Source organism: Hibiscus syriacus, unplaced genomic scaffold (genome assembly GCF_006381635.1).
Source record: "Hibiscus syriacus cultivar Baekdansim isolate YM2019G1 unplaced genomic scaffold, ASM638163v2 tig00117040_pilon, whole genome shotgun sequence".
NCBI lineage: Eukaryota > Viridiplantae > Streptophyta > Magnoliopsida > Malvales > Malvaceae > Hibiscus > Hibiscus syriacus.
Window position 1 is genome coordinate 55,734 of NW_024063535.1, and position 17,890 is coordinate 73,623.

Here is a 17,890-nt window from a genome sequence, read left to right on the forward strand (position 1 = left end):
GAGCTTGTTTTAGAGTTAAAAGAAATTCAGGGACCAAGCCCTAAATTTATCCTAAAAGTGTCGGCAGCTTTGGTGATTTAAGCGTGTTTCTGGTTTCAAATCAGAAACCATAAATGTTAAATTGCTTAAGTTTTTCTCCTCTCGTACCCTTACTTCCAAGCCCGATTCCGACGCCGTTCGACGTCCAATCGTAAAATTGAAACCACCGTTGTGTTCATCATCAAGTGAGGAACAAACACTTCAAATTAATTGAAGTGAAACGCTGCCAAACGTCGGGAATTTTCAGTCAAAGCATCGTCGTTTTTTTTTAGCTCTATCGCCGGGAAAAACTTAAATTCACCGCCGATCGTTGTTCCGTTTACGACACCTCCTGCATCATCGTGTTCCTTGTGTCGTTGCGAGTCCGCCGGTGTCAACCTTGTTCGCCGTCGACGGCGGCGCGTGAGGAGGTGGAGCACTCAAAGATTCGGCCGAGTTGAAATACGAGCTCTCCGCCGTTCAAAAATTTGAACCGATCGTTGTAAGTATCTCGAAATCGCTCAAAATAATTTTTAGAAATTTTTCCGGGAATTTTCCGACACCGTGGCACTGTTCACGCGCCGCATGCGCCGCCGCAGGGAGAGTGAGCTGCTGGAAAACCGGTTTGACCAGTTTTGAACCGGTTTGACCGGTCTGAACCGGGTTGACCCGACCCGACTGTTGACCCGACCCGACCGTTGACCCGACCCGACCGTTGACCGTTGACCGTGACCGTTGACTTTCTTTGACTAAAACTTAAAATGGCTTTGACCGACCCTTAAACGACCGTAAATATTTTCCGAGTATACATATCCTGATAGTTTTCGACGTGCCAAATCCATTTCCGTAGTCTGTTTTGCCAAATTCAAACCCGAAGGTCTCCAAATAGACGGTCAAAGTGGTTGACTTTGACTTTGACCAAGAATATGAATTTCCGAAAAGTCATACTTTATATTTTTCGACGTCCTGATTCCGTTTCCGTAATCCGTTTGGCCAAATTCAGACTCGAAATACCCCAAATTGATAGTCAAACTCGAAAAATGCTTATATACTTAAGAAGACTAGCTTTGAACAATTAAATAGGATTTGAGACTGATAAATATTATTGTTTGAAGGTACAATAGACTCTCCGGATCGTTCGACAGCTCGACCCAGCTCTTCTAGATCAGTTAAACCACGTGTGCCAGTATTCACCCGTTCGAAAATTGTAGCAGAACGTGGTGAAACCAGCAATCAGTAAATTTGCTATTTGAACCTATTGTCGAGGTGTGTTCCCTACTTATTATTGAACTGTTTTATTGGTTTTAATATGTGGTACACCGAATTCATTGGCTATTGTTTTATGGATGCACCAATTTAATGTGACAATTTATGGAATATGGCTGCTATCTAATTTTTGTTTTGAAATGGTATATGATTACCATGTTTTTGGATTTATGGAATTTATGTCACGGTGCAATTGAATTTTGGAATTGAAATACGATGGAATAGCTCTGATCAAGCTAACTGGGCCTAATGTGACTCTTGAGGGTCCCAAGATGTTTCATTAGGTCGGCTTTCCTTTGCTGTGTGCTTAGGGTAAGCTATATGGACTTATTGACTTGGGCTTAAGGATACAAGCTTCATAGCCTATCCTTAAGTCGGCTTTCTTTTTGCTATGTGCATAAAGTAAGCTATATGGAAAATACTTTTGGGAACTACTGATGGTGTACCAGAAAAAGGGTTTAAACTATGATTTTCAAAAAGTTAAACTCTTTTACGAATTTGTGAGATTACTGGACTATGATTTGTACCTATGGTGATTTTATGGAAATGTTGGGACACACTGAGCCTAGCTCACCTTTTGAAAATGTTTTCCCCTTTCAGATATTGTTGGTTAGATACCTTGGTTCGAGCACTTGGAGGATCAACATATCTCTTGAAGTAAATCAAATTGTAATGTTTTATCTGGCAAGTTGACTTTATTTTGGTGACATGGACCTTATTTTAAAATATCGGATTTTATAATGATAACTCTTTTGCTAATACTGCTCGGTTTATTGTGATATTGAATTTGAAGACATGTTTTAAATTAAATTATTATTTATTGGTACTATATTTACGAGTTGGATTTTGATAGTATAATTTGTTTATAATTTCATGTTATTTATAATGTGATTTTATATTGATGGAATAACGGTTTCGAAAAAATGTCTTTAATAATCATAATGTGATCCACTAGACTTAGTCGAAACGCATAGGCCGGGTCTAGGGGGTTACATTTATTGGTATCAGAGCTTTTGGTTTTTAACCCTCGGACTGTGTATGAGTCCACATTGAAAATACGGTTTTGAAATATTTTACAAAACGGGTTACTAAGGCCATGTCACAAAATTATTAAGATTTTTAACTGTGTTCGAGACTTCAAGTGCTGATCTAACCTTAAGTTTCATCTTCTGGAGTAAACTTGAGATCAATCGAAATTAGTGCTAGACGTGGTCGTCAAACTAGCCGTGGACGAGATCGAGTGGCTAGATTTGCAAACCCGATCGATGGGATACGAGTAGATCCCCCACCTCCGTTAGGTGATCCTGCTCCTACGACCCCAATGAATATGCCTTCTGCCACAGGTATTGGCATGACTACACCAATCATAGTAGCGACTAATATTGAGTCATCAGCACAGTCCGGGAAGAAGACTCGTACTTTGGCCCCTCGGAGAAGCAATACACATTTTAGGCCTGCAGCATCCTCACCGTTAATTGGCAGTCGAGACGGTTTATCGTCGTATTATCATGGACTCCTTTGTGAGTATTGTGGTAAACAACACACAGGAGAGTGTCGTAAGAAGATGGGTCTTTGATATCAGTGTGGATCTAGTGGTCATTATCGGAGGGATTGTCCTCAGCTAACTTTGTTTGAGCATACCACTACTCAGACTCCTGTGCGTTCTCAGATTACAGTACAGACCCCAATTAGAGATCGTAGTCAAGGAAAGACTCGAGAATCAGCGTCCAGGACAGAAAGTAGAGCCCGACCTCATCAAAATAAAGGGCCAACAGCTTCTGAGGCTAGACAGCCAACTTTGGGTTATGCCACTAGATGTCGGGAGAACATAGATAAACCGGAGGTTATTGAATGTACATTTACTAGTTATTCTATCCCATACTTTGCATTATCGTACAATGGCTCCACTCACTCCTATGTATCGAGCTCGGTATCACGAAACCTTTAGATTTCAATTGAGAACACTGAAAATACTATTACAGTTACGAGTCCAGTAGGACAAGCGGTATTAGTAAATAAAGTATTTCGGCATTGTCCTCTTGAGGTACATGGAGAAATTCTTTAGAGGAGTTCGATCTAATTCTTGGGATGGATTGGTTGACTAAACACAAAGTAAATCTAGATTGCGAGCACAAGAGAGCTACTCTGAAAACTTTTGATGGCCGGACCGTTGTGTTAATTGGTGAACGTCGCGGCTATCTCTCCAATATAGTTTCAGCGATGGAAATTGATCGTATGATCCGGAAGGGATATGAGACCTTCATTGCTTGTATTTTGAACACCAAGGGTGCATTGTTCACGATCGAGGAGATTCATACAGTTAGCGAGTTTCCTGATGTTTTTCCGGAGGAGTTGCCTGGGTTACCTCCTGATAGAGAGGTAGAGTTCGAGATTGAGACTTATCCGGGATCGTCACCTATTTCTATGGCACCTTATCGTATGGCTCCAAGGGAACTTAAAGAGTTGAAAGTCCAATTGCAAGAATTATTCGATCGAGGATTTATCCGACATAGTACTTCACCATGGGGAGCCCCAGTTCTGTTCGTGAAAAAGAAGGATGGGTCGCTAAGATTATGTATTGACTATCGGAAATTGAACAAGATGACGGTCAAGAATAAATACCCACTACCCAGGATTGATGATTTATTTGATCAATTGCGAGGAGCTACTGTATTCTCTAAGATTGATCTTCGTTCGGGGTATTATCAATTGAAAGTTAAAGGATCAGATATTGCAAAAACGGCTATTCGCACTAGATATAGTCATTATGAATTCTTAGTGATGCCTTTTGGTTTGACGAACGCTCCTGCAGCTTTCATGGATTTGATGAATCGGGTGTTCCGACCATATTTGGATCAATTTGTGGTGATCTTCATTGACGATATTCTGATCTATTCTCGTACTGAGGCAGAGCATGACGAGCATTTGAAGATCGTTCTGCGGACTTTGAGAGAGCATCGTCTATATGCCAAACTAAGCAAGTGTGAATTTTGGCTTCAAGAAGTGTCGTTTCTGGGGCATATTATTTCTGTGCGAGGTGTTCAGGTCGATCCCAGCAAGATAGAGGCTATTATGAATTGGAAACGACCTAAGAACGTATCTGAGATCCGCAGTTTCTTGGGCTTGTCTGGTTATTATCGACGTTTTGTTGAGGGCTTCTCGATCATTGCTTCTCCTTTGACAAGGTTGTTAAGGAAGAATGTGCCGTTTGACTGGGGCGAGGCACAACAGGAGAGCTTTGAGAAATTAAAGGCGGTTTGACTCAAGCACCGGTGTTGATTCAACCAGAGTCCGGGAAGGATTTTACAGTGTATAGTGATGCTTCACACTCAGGACTTGGCTGTGTTTTAATGCATGAAGGTAAAGTGGTGGCTTATGCATCCCGTCAGCTGCGACCTCATGAGTGTAATTATCCTACTCACGATTTGGAGTTAGCAGTAGTGATTTTTGCCTTGAAGATTTGGAGACACTATCTTTATGGAGAGAAGTGTTATATTTTCACGGATCATAAGAGCTTAAAGTATCTCCTGACCCAGAAGGAGCTTAATTTGAGACAACGGCGCTGGCTAGAGCTTCTGAAGGATTATGATTGTGTGATTGATTATCACCCTGGTAAAGCTAACATTGTAGCGGATGCTTCGAGTCGAAAGACGGTATCGGAGTTGAGATCTTTAATGGCCAGGATGAATTTATATGATGATGGCACTTTGTTAGCAGAATTGCAAGTTAAGCCGACCTTGGTTGATGAGATCAAGGCTAAGCAGCCCTTTGATAGCTCCTTGCTTCCCATCTTTGAGCAAGTAGAGCAGGGGACAAGCTCAGATTACGCCCTTGACCGGGATGAAGTTCTATGCTTCAAAGGTCGGTATTGTGTGCCTGATGATGCTGAGTTGAGACAGACTATCCTTACTGAGGCTCATAGTAGTCCATATGCTATGCACCCCGGTGGAGATAAGATGTATCGGAATTTGAGAGAGAGGTATCATTGGATCGGCATGAAGAAGGACATCTCAAATTTTGTAGCGAAGTGTTTGACTTGTCAACAAGTTAAGGCAGAACATCAACATCCATCAGGTTTGTTACAGCCTATTAAGATTCCTGAATGGAAATGGGAGCGTATTACTATGGATTTTGTTACTAGCTTGCCTATGACTCCTTCGAAAAAAAGATTCAGTTTGGGTGATTGTTGACAGAGTTACAAAGTCAGCTCACTTCATTCCTGTGCGAGTAAATTATACTTTGGACAAGCTGGCAATATTGTATATTTCAGAGATTGTTAGATTGCATGGTGTTCCATTGTCTATTATTTCTGATCGAGATCCGAGATTTACTTCGAGATTTTGGAAGGCGCTACATACGGCTTTGGGAACAAGATTGGATTATAGCACATCCTTTCACCCACAAACTGATGGTCAATCTGAGAGAGTGATTCAGATACTTGAGGATATGTTGCGGGGTTGCGTAATCGATTTTCATGGTAGCTGGGAGAAATTTTTGCCTTTGGCTGAATTTGCTTACAATAACAGTTATCAGACCAGCATTCGTATGGCACCCTATGAAGCACTCTATGGGCGTAAATGTCGCACTCCGATCTGTTGGACTGAGTTGCGTGATAGGAAAACGTTGGGACCTGAGTTAGTGCGAGAGACGGAGGACACAATCAGATTGATACGTGACCGTTTGAAAGAGGCATTTGATAGGCAGAAGTCTTATGCAGATCAGAGAAGGAAAGATATACAATTTGAGGTTGGAGATCAGGTCTTTTTGAAAGTTTCACCCTGGAAGAAAGTATTGGGATTTGGGCGTAAGGGTAAATTGAGTCCAAGATTTATTGGACCATTTCGTATCTTGAAGAGGGTAGGACCTGTTGCATATCAGCTTGAGTTGCCTTCTGAGCTAAGTCGTATTCATGATGTCTTTCATGTATCAATGTTGAGGAGATACTATCCAGATCCAAGTCACATTATTCAGGTTGAAGAAGTAGAGCTGAGACCTGATTTGTCATATGAAGAGGAGCCCATTCAGATCTTAGAAAGAGATGAGCGAGTTCTTCGGAATAGGCGTATTCCAATGGTCAAAGTTCAGTGGAGTAATCGTAGCCCCTCAGAAGCTACTTGGGAGACATTGGAGTCAATGGAGACTCAATTTCCTCATCTATTTTCATAAGGTAAATTTCAAGGACGAAATTTCTTGTAGAGGGGGAGAATTGTAACAACCCGAAAAAATTTAGAATAATATTAAATTGAAATTGGAGGTTAATTGTGAAAATTGGTAAATTTTTTTGGGACTAAATTGAAATATTTTAAAACTTGGAGCTTGTTTTAGAGTTAAAGGAAATTCAGGGACCAAGCCCTAAATTTATCCTAAAAGTGTCGGCAGCTTTGGTGATTTAAGCGTGTTTCTGGTTTCAAATCAGAAACCACAAATGTTAAATTGCTTAAGTTTTTCTCCTCCAGTACCCTTACTTCCAAGCCCGATTCCGACGCCGTTCGACGTCCAATCGTAAAATTGAAACCACCGTTGTGTTCATCATCAAGCGAGGAACAAACTCTTCAAATTAATTGAAGTGAAATGCTGCCAAACGTCGGGAATTTTCAGTCAAAGCATCGTCGTTTTTTTTAGCTCTATCGCCGGGAAAAACTTAAATTCACCGCCGATCGTTGTTCCGTTTACGACACTTCCTGCATCATCGTGTTCCTTGTGTCGTTGCGAGTCCGCCGGTGTCAACCTTGTTCGCCGTCGACGGCGACGCGTGAGGAGGTGGAGCAGTCAAAGATTCGACCGAGTTGAAATACAAGCTCTCCGCCGTTCAAAAATTTGAACCGATCGTTGTAAGTATCTCGAAATCGCTCAAAATAATTTTTAGAAATTTTTCCGGGAATTTTCTGACACCGTGGCACTGTTCACGCGCCGCACGCGCCGCCGCAGGGAGAGTGAGCTGCTGGAAAACCGGTTTGACCAGTTTTGAACCGGTTTGACCGGTCTGAACCGGTTTGACCGGTCTGAACCGGGTTGACCCGACCCGACTGTTGACCCGACCCGACCGTTGACCCGACCCGACCGTTGACCGTTGACCGTTGACCGTGACCGTTGACCGTTGACTTTCTTTGACTAAAACTTAAAATGGCTTTGACCGACCCTTAAACGACCGTAAATCTTTTCCGAGTATACCTATCCTGATAGTTTTCGACGTGCCAAATCCATTTCCGCAGTCCGTTTCGCCAAATTCAAACCCGAAGGTCTCCAAATCGACGGTCAAAGTGGTTGACTTTGACTTTGACCAAGAATCTGAATTTCTGAAAAGTCGTACTTTATATTTTTCGACGTCCTGATTCCGTTTCCGCAATCCGTTTGGCCAAATTCAGACTCGAAATACCCCAAATTGATAGTCAAACTTGAAAAATGCTTATATACTTAAGAAGACTAGCTTTGAACAATTAAATAGGATTTGAGACTGATAAATATTATTGTTTGAAGGTACAATAGACTCTCCGGATCGTTCGACAGCTCGACCCAGCTCTTCTAGATCAGTTAAACCACGTGTGCCAGTATTCACCCGTTCGAAAATTGTAGCAGAGCGTGGTGAAACCAGCAATCAGTAAATTTGCTATTTGAACCTATTGTCGAGGTGTGTTCCCTACTTATTATTGAACTGTTTTATTGGTTTTAATATGTGGTACACCGAATTCATTGGCTATTGTTTTATGGATGCACCAATTTAATGTGACAATTTATGGAATATGGCTGCTATCTAATTTTTGTTTTGAAATGGTATATGATTACCATGTTTTTGGATTTATGGAATTTATGTCACGGTGCAATTGAATTTTGGAATTGAAATACGATGGAATAGCTCTGATCAAGCTAACTGGGCCTAATGTGACTCTTGAGGGCCCCAAGATGTTTCATTAGGTCGGTTTTCCTTTGTTGTGTGCTTAGGGTAAGCTATATGGACTTATTGACTTGGGCTTAAGGATACAAGCTTTATAGCCTATCCTTAAGTCGGCTTTCTTTTTGCTATGTGCATAAAGTAAGCTATATGGAAAATACTTTTGGGAACTACTGATGGTGTACCAGAAAAAGGGTTTAAACTATGATTTTCAAAAAGTTAAACTCTTTTACGAATTTGTGAGATTACTGGACTATGATTTGTACCTATGGTGATTTTATGGAAATGTTGGGACACACTGAGCCTAGCTCACCTTTTGAAAATGTTTTCCCCTTTCAGATACTGTTGGTTAGATACCTTGGTTCGAGCACTTGGAGGATCAACATATCTCTTGAAGTAAATCAAATTGTAATGTTTTATCTGGCAAGTTGACTTTATTTTGGTGGCATGGACCTTATTTTAAAATATCAGATTTTATAATGATAACTCTTTTGCTAATACTGCTCGGTTTATTGTAATATTGAATTTGAAGACGTGTTTTAAATTAAATTATTATTTATTGGTACTATATTTACGAGTTGGATTTTGATAGTATAATTTGTTTATAATTTCATGTTATTTATAATGTGATTTTATATTGATGGAATAACGGTTTCGAAAAATGTCTTTAATAATCATAATGTGATCCACTAGACTTAGTCGAAACGCATAGGCCGGGTCTAGGGGGTTACAATTAATCTTGGGAGTGCATTAGCTCGTGAATTAATTTCTTTCAGAACATTATCTCGAAAGTTTTTCCGATAAATAATGATATGTCATCACGTAATATATCTGAAATATTATATATATTATCAGTAAAAAAATATTAAAAGTTATTGTTTTAGACAAAATTATCATTGAAAGACTGAAAGTTAATTTTATTTAAAAATAGAAATAATATCAAATTTAAAAGAATTGTAATCTTTGAAGGATAAATTTATTATTCCTTTATAGAATGTCTAAATTATTCTTAGTTCAGTGATTCTCTAAATTAAAAGATCTTGCACGCACGTTCGAACTTATAAGCTCTTAGATATTGTATATTAATGATACCAATCTAATTATTATTTTTAAATAAATTAAAATAAAAGTTTTCTTTTGTTTTAGAATAAAATTGGGGCATTTCGAAATTCAAATCAAATGTGGGTATTTAGTCATTCTCTGGAGTTTACTCTGTTATGAATCATACACGAGGAATGCTTCTGTCCCCTCAATTCTCGGATGGAAAATATTAAGGACCGTATCTAAATAAAGTGATAAGGGGCTTACTTGGATTTAATAAAAGTGTAAGGGCTTATGTGAAGAAAGTGACAAAGTTCATGAGCTTATTTAACATAATTATCCAAGGTAAAGTAGACTAAATGAAAGGAAACGGCACCGTTTTCCTTGAATGAAATTGGCCCATGCAGGTCTCGAGCCTGCGATATTCGCGTTATTAGCACGACGCTCTAACCAACTGAGCTAATAAGCCACATGTTTTGGTAATAGAAAATTGTATGAATAGTTTTAATAAAATGACGTGTCACTTTTTTTTGGATTTAAAAAATAATGTGGTACTTTTTACTAGAAAATTTTCGTATGACGTGTTATAGTTATTACTATTTTGGGGTTCAATTTGAATGTCATTAAATCTTGATGTTATATGTGTTCTACATGTTGATTTATATGCGTTATATATGATTTTATGTGTTATATTTTTAGGATAGTCCATGAACTTAAAACAAAAAAACAAAAATACCTGTTTTATATAAGAAAAGTAAAAAATAATATTCAATTTTAAAAAATAAAAATATCAGTGAACATTTTGTTGTTTTGCGAAGCAATAGATCTCATATAGTGAAGGCTTTAGTTTTACTAAACTACTATTACTAACAATAATAATGGTTAATAATTTTGTTGAGTGATTTCCGACACTTTCAACCGGGACTAAGTTTTAATTTTTTTTGAGGACCATAGTTGAATTATAATTATTTTAAGTAGTCAATATATAATTTTACTATTATATTAACTTGCATCTTTATAATTTTATAGGGATTAAACTAGAATCAATCTAACGAAGGACCAAATAAAATTTATCCATGCGTCTTTATACTCTTGATATGGACTGTATCATATTTTTATCGATTTAAGAGGGATAAAATAAAATTTAGCCTTTATTGAATTATAACTTTAAAACTTTTAACCGAGTTAAAGTATGACTTCTCCATTTACGACTTAGGATTAGGGTTGTAAATGAGACGAGATAAATGACGAGTTATTTGAGATCGACTCAATCAATGTTTGATAAATATTCGGATCGAATAGACTCGACTCGAATTCTTAACAAGTCGAAACGAGTTACTTGATACTCGACTCGAGCAGCTCGAAAATATAATATATTGAGATTTTATTTTTTTTAAAATATTAATAATATTAATATTTATGTGTTGATTTTTTTAAAAAAAATATAATAAGGTTTTCATGTATTTAAGGTTCATGTTCGAGTTTAAGGATTCAATCTTGTTAAGTTTAAGAATTTTTTTTCATTTTGAGCTTTAGTTCAGGATTTCAAATTCGAGTCGAGTTTAAAAATTTTAAGCTCGTGAGTTTTCGAGTCGAGTCAAACTTCATTTCAGAGTTTTTGAGTCGAATCGAGCTCAACAATACTCGAACTCTGCTCGTTTACACCCCACTTAGGAGGCCATGCCCCTGCTAATCCTTGCTTAAGAGAAACAAATGCAGTTTTTATTTTTCTTTAAAAAAGACACATCAGCACTAGACCACCAATCAAAAACTGTTCAGACACAAAATCCACGTGTCAATCCATGATCTCGAGATAGGTGGGAGCTTAACTCTCGCACTCAAAGGTCAATGAAAACCCCACGAAAATCTCGGTGCTCACGTGTCAATCAGTTTGTGAGCCAATCTTTTCCGGATATTTGTTTACCAGCCTTGCCATCTCCCCCGACTAAAAATCCTGACCCCAATAAAAATTCACATATCCACGTCAGACAAACGAGTATCCCATTCTCAGAGCTCATATTGTTCCACGTGTCACTCATCAGAAAACCTCGGACAAACGCGAATAAATACACCGCTTTACCTAACTGTAATTTTCTGAAAAAATAAAAATAAAAACTTCTTCAAATTCTTCCCAAGTAAACCGAACAAATGGCTTAGTGCTCTTCACTGTCTCACGCTTTATTTTGGTGCGTTTTCCCTCTCATTTTGTTGAAATTATTTTCATTTCTTTTCGTAATTATTCTTTGATGTCTCTTACTCTCTTTGCTTCCGTTAATGGACTCTATGTACATCGACATTGGCTGATCGAAATCAATGCTGGTTCAGAGGAGGGAATTCGGAGCCATTCCCCCTTGTTTTGGCTGAATAGGTAAAGTATAAGCTCAATCTGATTCTCTTTCTATGGTTATAATAAGCATTTAAAATGATTCAAATTCCGCTTTTCATTATACATATTTCGGATTTAATTTTAATGGGTTTTTGCTGATTTTAATGATGAAGGCTAGTATTTTTGCGTTGAGAAATCAATAATGCCGAATTCCCAACATGAATTTTCCGTTTAGTTGGAGCGGTTAAAAGTTAAAACTATTGTATTTGGGGGATTAAGATAATCAGGCGTGAGGAAGGAAGTATGGAACCTATATGCGATTTTTGTCGAGGGTGAGAGCAGTAGTTTACTGTAAATCGGATTCGGCTCGGCTTTGCTTGAGATGTGACGGGTGTGTTCACTCGGCGAATATTTTGTCGTGTAGACATGCTCGTTCGCTTTTGTGTGAGAAATGCAATTCTCAGTCCGCGGTAGTCCGGTGTTTGGATGAGAAATTGTCTCTTTGTCAAGATTGTGATTGGAATTGTAATGGTTGTTCAGGGTTGGGACATAGGCGGGAACCATTGAATTGTTATACTGGTTGTCCTTCTTTTGCCGAATTTAGACGGATCTGGTCTTCGGTTCTTGATGCTGGTGTGCCAGTTGGTGGTGCTTTGTCTGGTAACGATTATTGTTTTTCCAACTGTTCGAATCAAAGAGAACAAGGAGCGTCATTTGGATTGGATGGGACCAAACTGAATGAACAAAAATCTAGTCCTAAACTAAAGCCGTGGACAGAGCCATCTTGTTTGATATCAACTAATGCAAATTGCATGTCTTATTGTGGAGATCAAGAACCTATTTTCTCCGAGGTATCAAATATGCTAAAGGTATTGCTTTTGCTGCTGAATTTATTTGAACTTGTTGTGATGGAAGCAATTGAATTTAAATTATAGCTTGGTTCTACTGGTATGATGCTTCTCTTTTATTTAGTCATTGCCACTTGCTGCAGTAATTTAAAGCTATGGCATTTGAGTAGGAGCTGTTATTTCTCACAGTGCATGATTCATTTTCCTTTTTGTCACCCATGTCGCAGGGTTATTCTGACCTCAAAGATTGCAAAGTACCTGTTGGTGATGATTTCTGCGAGGGTCTTAACATAAATGATTTTCACCTAACCTTTGAAACTGCAGATGAGATATTGGACTGTTCACTAGGTCAAAGTGGATACCAGTTTGAAAGTGTCGAAACAGACAGCATACTGATGGAGAACACCTTATCAGTAACCAAATCAGACGGTCATATTGAGAATACAATAGAGGTTTTCTCTAAATCAATTGCTAAATATATCTTATAAAGCCATCTATAGTTTTATATTCTATTTCTCTCCGTATTTTTCTAATTTAATCTTTATGAGTATTGTATGTGCATCAGAATTATTCATAGAAGAGCTATGAGCTGATGCTTTCAGCTGTGAATCCTACCTTTTGCAGTACATAATTCACTGTTATGTTAGAGGGGATAATAGTCCAGAATCCATGTACTACATAGTTAGTGTTTCTATATTTGAAATTGGTTATATTATCTAGTGCATCCTGTGATTCTCTGACTCTAGTGTGAGTGTTAGGTACATGTATGGATCTGACACGAGAAGTTCATTTTTTCTAGTGTTTTTTCCATGTATTTGGAGGGTCCTTTGAGGATCATATCCCCATATTCATTTAAAGTTTATTGCTTTTCTGATCCCTTGGTAAGGTCTAGAACATGAAGTCTTGTGCTATGATAAAAACCGCGGACCCTATCCTTAGTCACCTCCATTTGCAGCATTTTTTTGAAATAATCAACTCGTTGCACTGCTTTGGTTTCAAATTTTATGTGCAAATTATACTTTTAATACTATCTTCTGTTCTACAAAATAAAAAACTGGCATAAATATGATAAGGAAAGGGAATAAGAATTTTGATACATGGCTTTCATAGTTTGGAACATAATTAAGTTAATAACTGTTAGGATGAAGACTTCGCTCCATGATCCCGTGTAGATTAACTTGTCAGGCATAATCATTAACTTCTGTAAAAAAAAACAATACTGGTATTATTTACCTGCAGCTGTGTATTTTTGTTCTTGATTTATCTAATTTTCTTTATTGAAGTGGATAATAGTTTGCTTGTCTAGTTCATGGTTGATATGCCACTATTGTGTGTCTTATCAGGCATCATCATCAGGACAGAAGGAATGCGTGCCTTCTCCATCCCCTCAAGTTGGTGGCTTAGCTAGTATGATGGCTTCCATGACCGGGAATTCCAATTGCATTCTTATGAATCCTGGTTGTAACATCAATCTAGGATATCCTGGTGGTCAGATTCCTTCAACCATGGCTCGTTCATTATCCAATGTTGCTGGGGAAAATAGCCCTGCTGATTATCAAGACTGTGGATTGTCACCTGTTTTTCTAAATGGAGAATCGCTATGGGAATCAAATTTGGAAGGAAGTTGTCCACAAGAAAGGCAAAAAGCAAAGATGAGATACAATGAAAAGAAGAAAACACGGACGTATGATTCTTATCCTTCTTACACTGAAAGGGACATTTACATTCTGTTTTCACATTAATAGATTACAAGGTAGTTCATTTTTTTAAGGGCATTTAACAATGAAGTTTTTCTTATTTAACATGATCTTAGTCTCTCCTATCTTCCGAAAATCATGCTGCATTAATATCCTATATTCTATAAATCAACTTTTTTTGGGATGTCACCCATGTTAGTGTCTGTTTTTTATAGGTTGCCTTTTAAACATACGAAGTTATCAATAGTAATTTGTAAATATCATTACTGTTTTACTTTTCCTGGAAAAAGAAAAATAGTGAAAAGATAGTTAAAGTTGACCTACACCACTGAAGCCGTAATTATGGCTATAAAAATATAAACATTTTGCGTAATGATTAATGCTTTAGTTTTCCATTTTAGGTGGAAGCAACAGTTTTGCATTTTTTTAACGTATTCAGTCATGCTTGAATAGTTGCTTGTTCACATATGGCCAGGGTGATCATATGATAATTTATGCTTAAACTAAAATCCTATCTGGTTTTTCATTTTATTTATTTACAGATTTGGTAAGCAAATAAGATATGCTTCCCGTAAAGCCAGGGCTGACACTAGGAAACGTGTGAAAGGTAGATTTGTGAAAGCAGGTGAAGCGTATGACTATGATCCTCTTGTGCCACGAAATGTATAATCCACATTATATAATCGTGTCCCTGATCTTGAAGGTAACAGATTTAACTAGATATTAAATAGCCTACCTGAAAATGCTTGTAAATAATCTTGCTTGTAATAACATGATGAGCATGAAGATTTATAGATGCTTTGTGGTGCATTTTCATATCATCAGTCAGTATTAGATATGCCATGTATACCCAACTCATGCAAGTCAAGAACTCAATATATTATTGCTTGTATCAGCTGTACCAAATTGTACTTTCAGATAGAGGTTTATTTTTCCAGTTTCTTCTAAAAGGTATGTAATGGATCAAAACTAGATATGACATCTATACCCAACCCTATTTTTTCAGCAAAGACCTAAAAGGTGTGTAATGGCTCAAAATTGCTGTCTAAGAGCTTATGTTAACACTAGATTGAAGAAACTAAGAAACATGTAGTGTTAGAGTGAAGAAAATAGAAAAATAGAGATAAAAAAGTTTAGTCATCTCCTAAGTAGTAGCATTTCCATTGAGATAATTTGGTTTATAATATATCTTTAAGTTAAACAGAAAATTCAGACTGGTTAGCTTTATAGGAATCAAGTTTTCTGCTAGAGCAGATCTGGAAAAGATTTCTGCTGTTTGCAGAAGTTTCCGTTGTCGGCTTAGACTGATACTGCACACAGAATGGTGAATCACAGCATTAACAGTATATTGCATGAACTTTTAGAGTTCAAGTGTGAATCCTTCATTTCCATTGCTTAGAACTCGATAGCTGACACAATATCATAACTTCTCTTGTTAAATTCTAGTTTGTAAATGTTGATAGCAATATCTGATGAAATATGCATACACTTAAGCATCTTTTTAATGATTTTGCTATCTTAGAAAATTTGTAATGCATCATTTCCTTCCAAACATGCTCAACTTAGGTCAATTGTACCTTTTTGTTGCAGGTTTAGTTACTCTTTCTTGTTTATCGAAAGGGGCAGTAAACCATAGATTCCAACTTAATGCTGATATAGGTCCCTCCCTTGCTCCCAATCCTCTGTATGAGCAGCTGTTATTGTTTGCATTCAGTATGAAGGTTATTTCGTTTCAGTACATAAGCCTGTTTCATGTGTACATTGGTCGATATATTGTGCTGGCCACCTCAACTCATTTGAGTTTATGGACACTCGAGCTAACTGATCTGTTCCCTGACGATCTACGAACAACCTCAATTATGCTTGTGTTATAGTTCCTTTGTGATTGGTAATTGGGCCCTTGACAATAAACTTTCTTGTAAAACCACTGATTACATGCCGTACTAATGAAATTGACTTGATGCTTTTCTGTGTTTCATTTGTCCATTGAAAAAACAAAAGGAATTTATATCGACTTCACCACTTAGTATGTTATGCTGTTGTGTTATATGCAGGAAATCATAAAGGATAAACACTCCAAGATGTCGAACTGGATGTAAAGACCATTGGAAGTAACAACCTTTGGTGCATTTTCTTTTGCCTTTCCCAAATACTTAGATCTTTCTCTTGCTTTTGTCTCCATCTCTATCTTCGTAGCACAAGGCAAAGCTCTTGTTGCAACTCAATTTTGCTTATCTTATTTTGTACGGTGCACCCAGCTCTTTTCCATGTAATAAGCACCTATCCGTTGTCATCAAATTGAAATAAGGAGTAGCACTTCGTCAGAATCATGAATCTCTATTTCTTCTTTCGGTTTGTTTCAACAGACTAATAAATACTTAGATCCTTCTATAAGTTTTGTCGCCATTTTCATCTTCGAAGAACAAGGCAAAACCCTTGTTGCAACTCGATTTTGTTTATCTTATTTTGTACGGTGCACCCAGCTCTTTTCCATGTAATAATCACCGATCCATTGTCATCGAATCGAAATAAGGAGTAGCACTTTGTCAGAATAATAAATCACTATTCGTTCTTTCGGTTGTTCCATATTTTTTAGTACTTTATATATTTTATCATGCACAATTCTTTTATCTGCAGATGGCATTAACTATGAAGAATGAAACATGGAGATTGCTCGAGGTAGTTGAGTTCAGTTTCCATGAAGCACAAGAAAAGGACAGAAGGGAAAAGGGTAATACCTACATACCTACATACATGCATACATACCAATTCTGACATTAAACACTGAAGTTGTCAGAAACATATTATCAAATGCCACAAAATGTGGGGCAAAACCCCCCTAAGTTTTGTACTTTGTATCAGGATGTTATTATGCAAGCTGGTTTACATGTTGGCTACCTGGAAAAAGGATCAGTATGATTAGTTTTAGGATTCAATGGAAAACTGTAAGTTTTGACTTCCTTTCCCTACATTTGTTTTCTTGATGGTTTTAACCAAACTGAAACTGTACCAGGGGAATCCTGTAAGCGATTATAGAGATTTGATTAAGGAGGTGAAACTGTATGAATTTCAGAACATGAAAACCGATGATTAGAAATCCCATTGCTGGAAATAGAGAATTTTATGACCATCAATCATCGATATTATATGATAGGATAAGATGACCCTTTTGGACACCAGAAAGATGACAACAGAACCAAAGCATGGGCAATGGCTCATCATGATTTCAACCTATCAGAAACCTGAGTTATTCTACTATGGATCCACCAAGCAGGCATCATCTGATGAAATCATGAATCAGATGGGACAATTAACTTTTCCCCTTACTGATTAGCCCCCACACTTCACAGTCCATACCCCATTTTGTGACGTAAAGCAATTTTTGTCCTCAATTGTTACCGGGGACCCCATAGATAGTGAGTGCTTAGTTTCAGATTGTTGCTTCTTCTCAGGATCATGATTTGGATCACACTGTGAATTGAACGGTTCTATAACATTTTTCAGATTGATATTGGAAGACAATAACACATCAGCTAGATTTGGCTTTTCCTGAGGCATCAGCCTATATTTGATGCATAATAATCAATTTATAGTACATTTTTTGAACTTTTCTAATGAATGACTAATAGGTGCAGGTAAATTTAGACCTCTCTTTCCATGAAGCACCAACAATCATACAAAATTTGCACTAAATCTTCTACTTTTTCCTCCTTTGCACCTCGGATTCTTCATTTTTCTTAAAATATCCGTACTTGATACTCGTGTTTGACATTTACGTCCGAGTCTGCATAATGTATTTCTTGTG

The 17,890-nt window shown here is 37.5% G+C and overlaps 1 non-coding gene and 1 pseudogene across 1 annotated transcript; one reads left to right on the top strand and one right to left on the bottom strand.

Annotated features, from left to right (window-relative positions):
- Positions 1-9,609: 9,609 nt before the first annotated feature.
- On the bottom strand, positions 9,610-9,683 carry TRNAI-AAU. The gene has a single exon. It is a non-coding gene; the product is annotated as a tRNA-Ile (tRNA).
- Positions 9,684-11,411: 1,728 nt separating this feature from the next.
- Positions 11,412-16,412, top strand: LOC120197049 (annotated as a pseudogene).
- Positions 16,413-17,890: the final 1,478 nt, after the last annotated feature.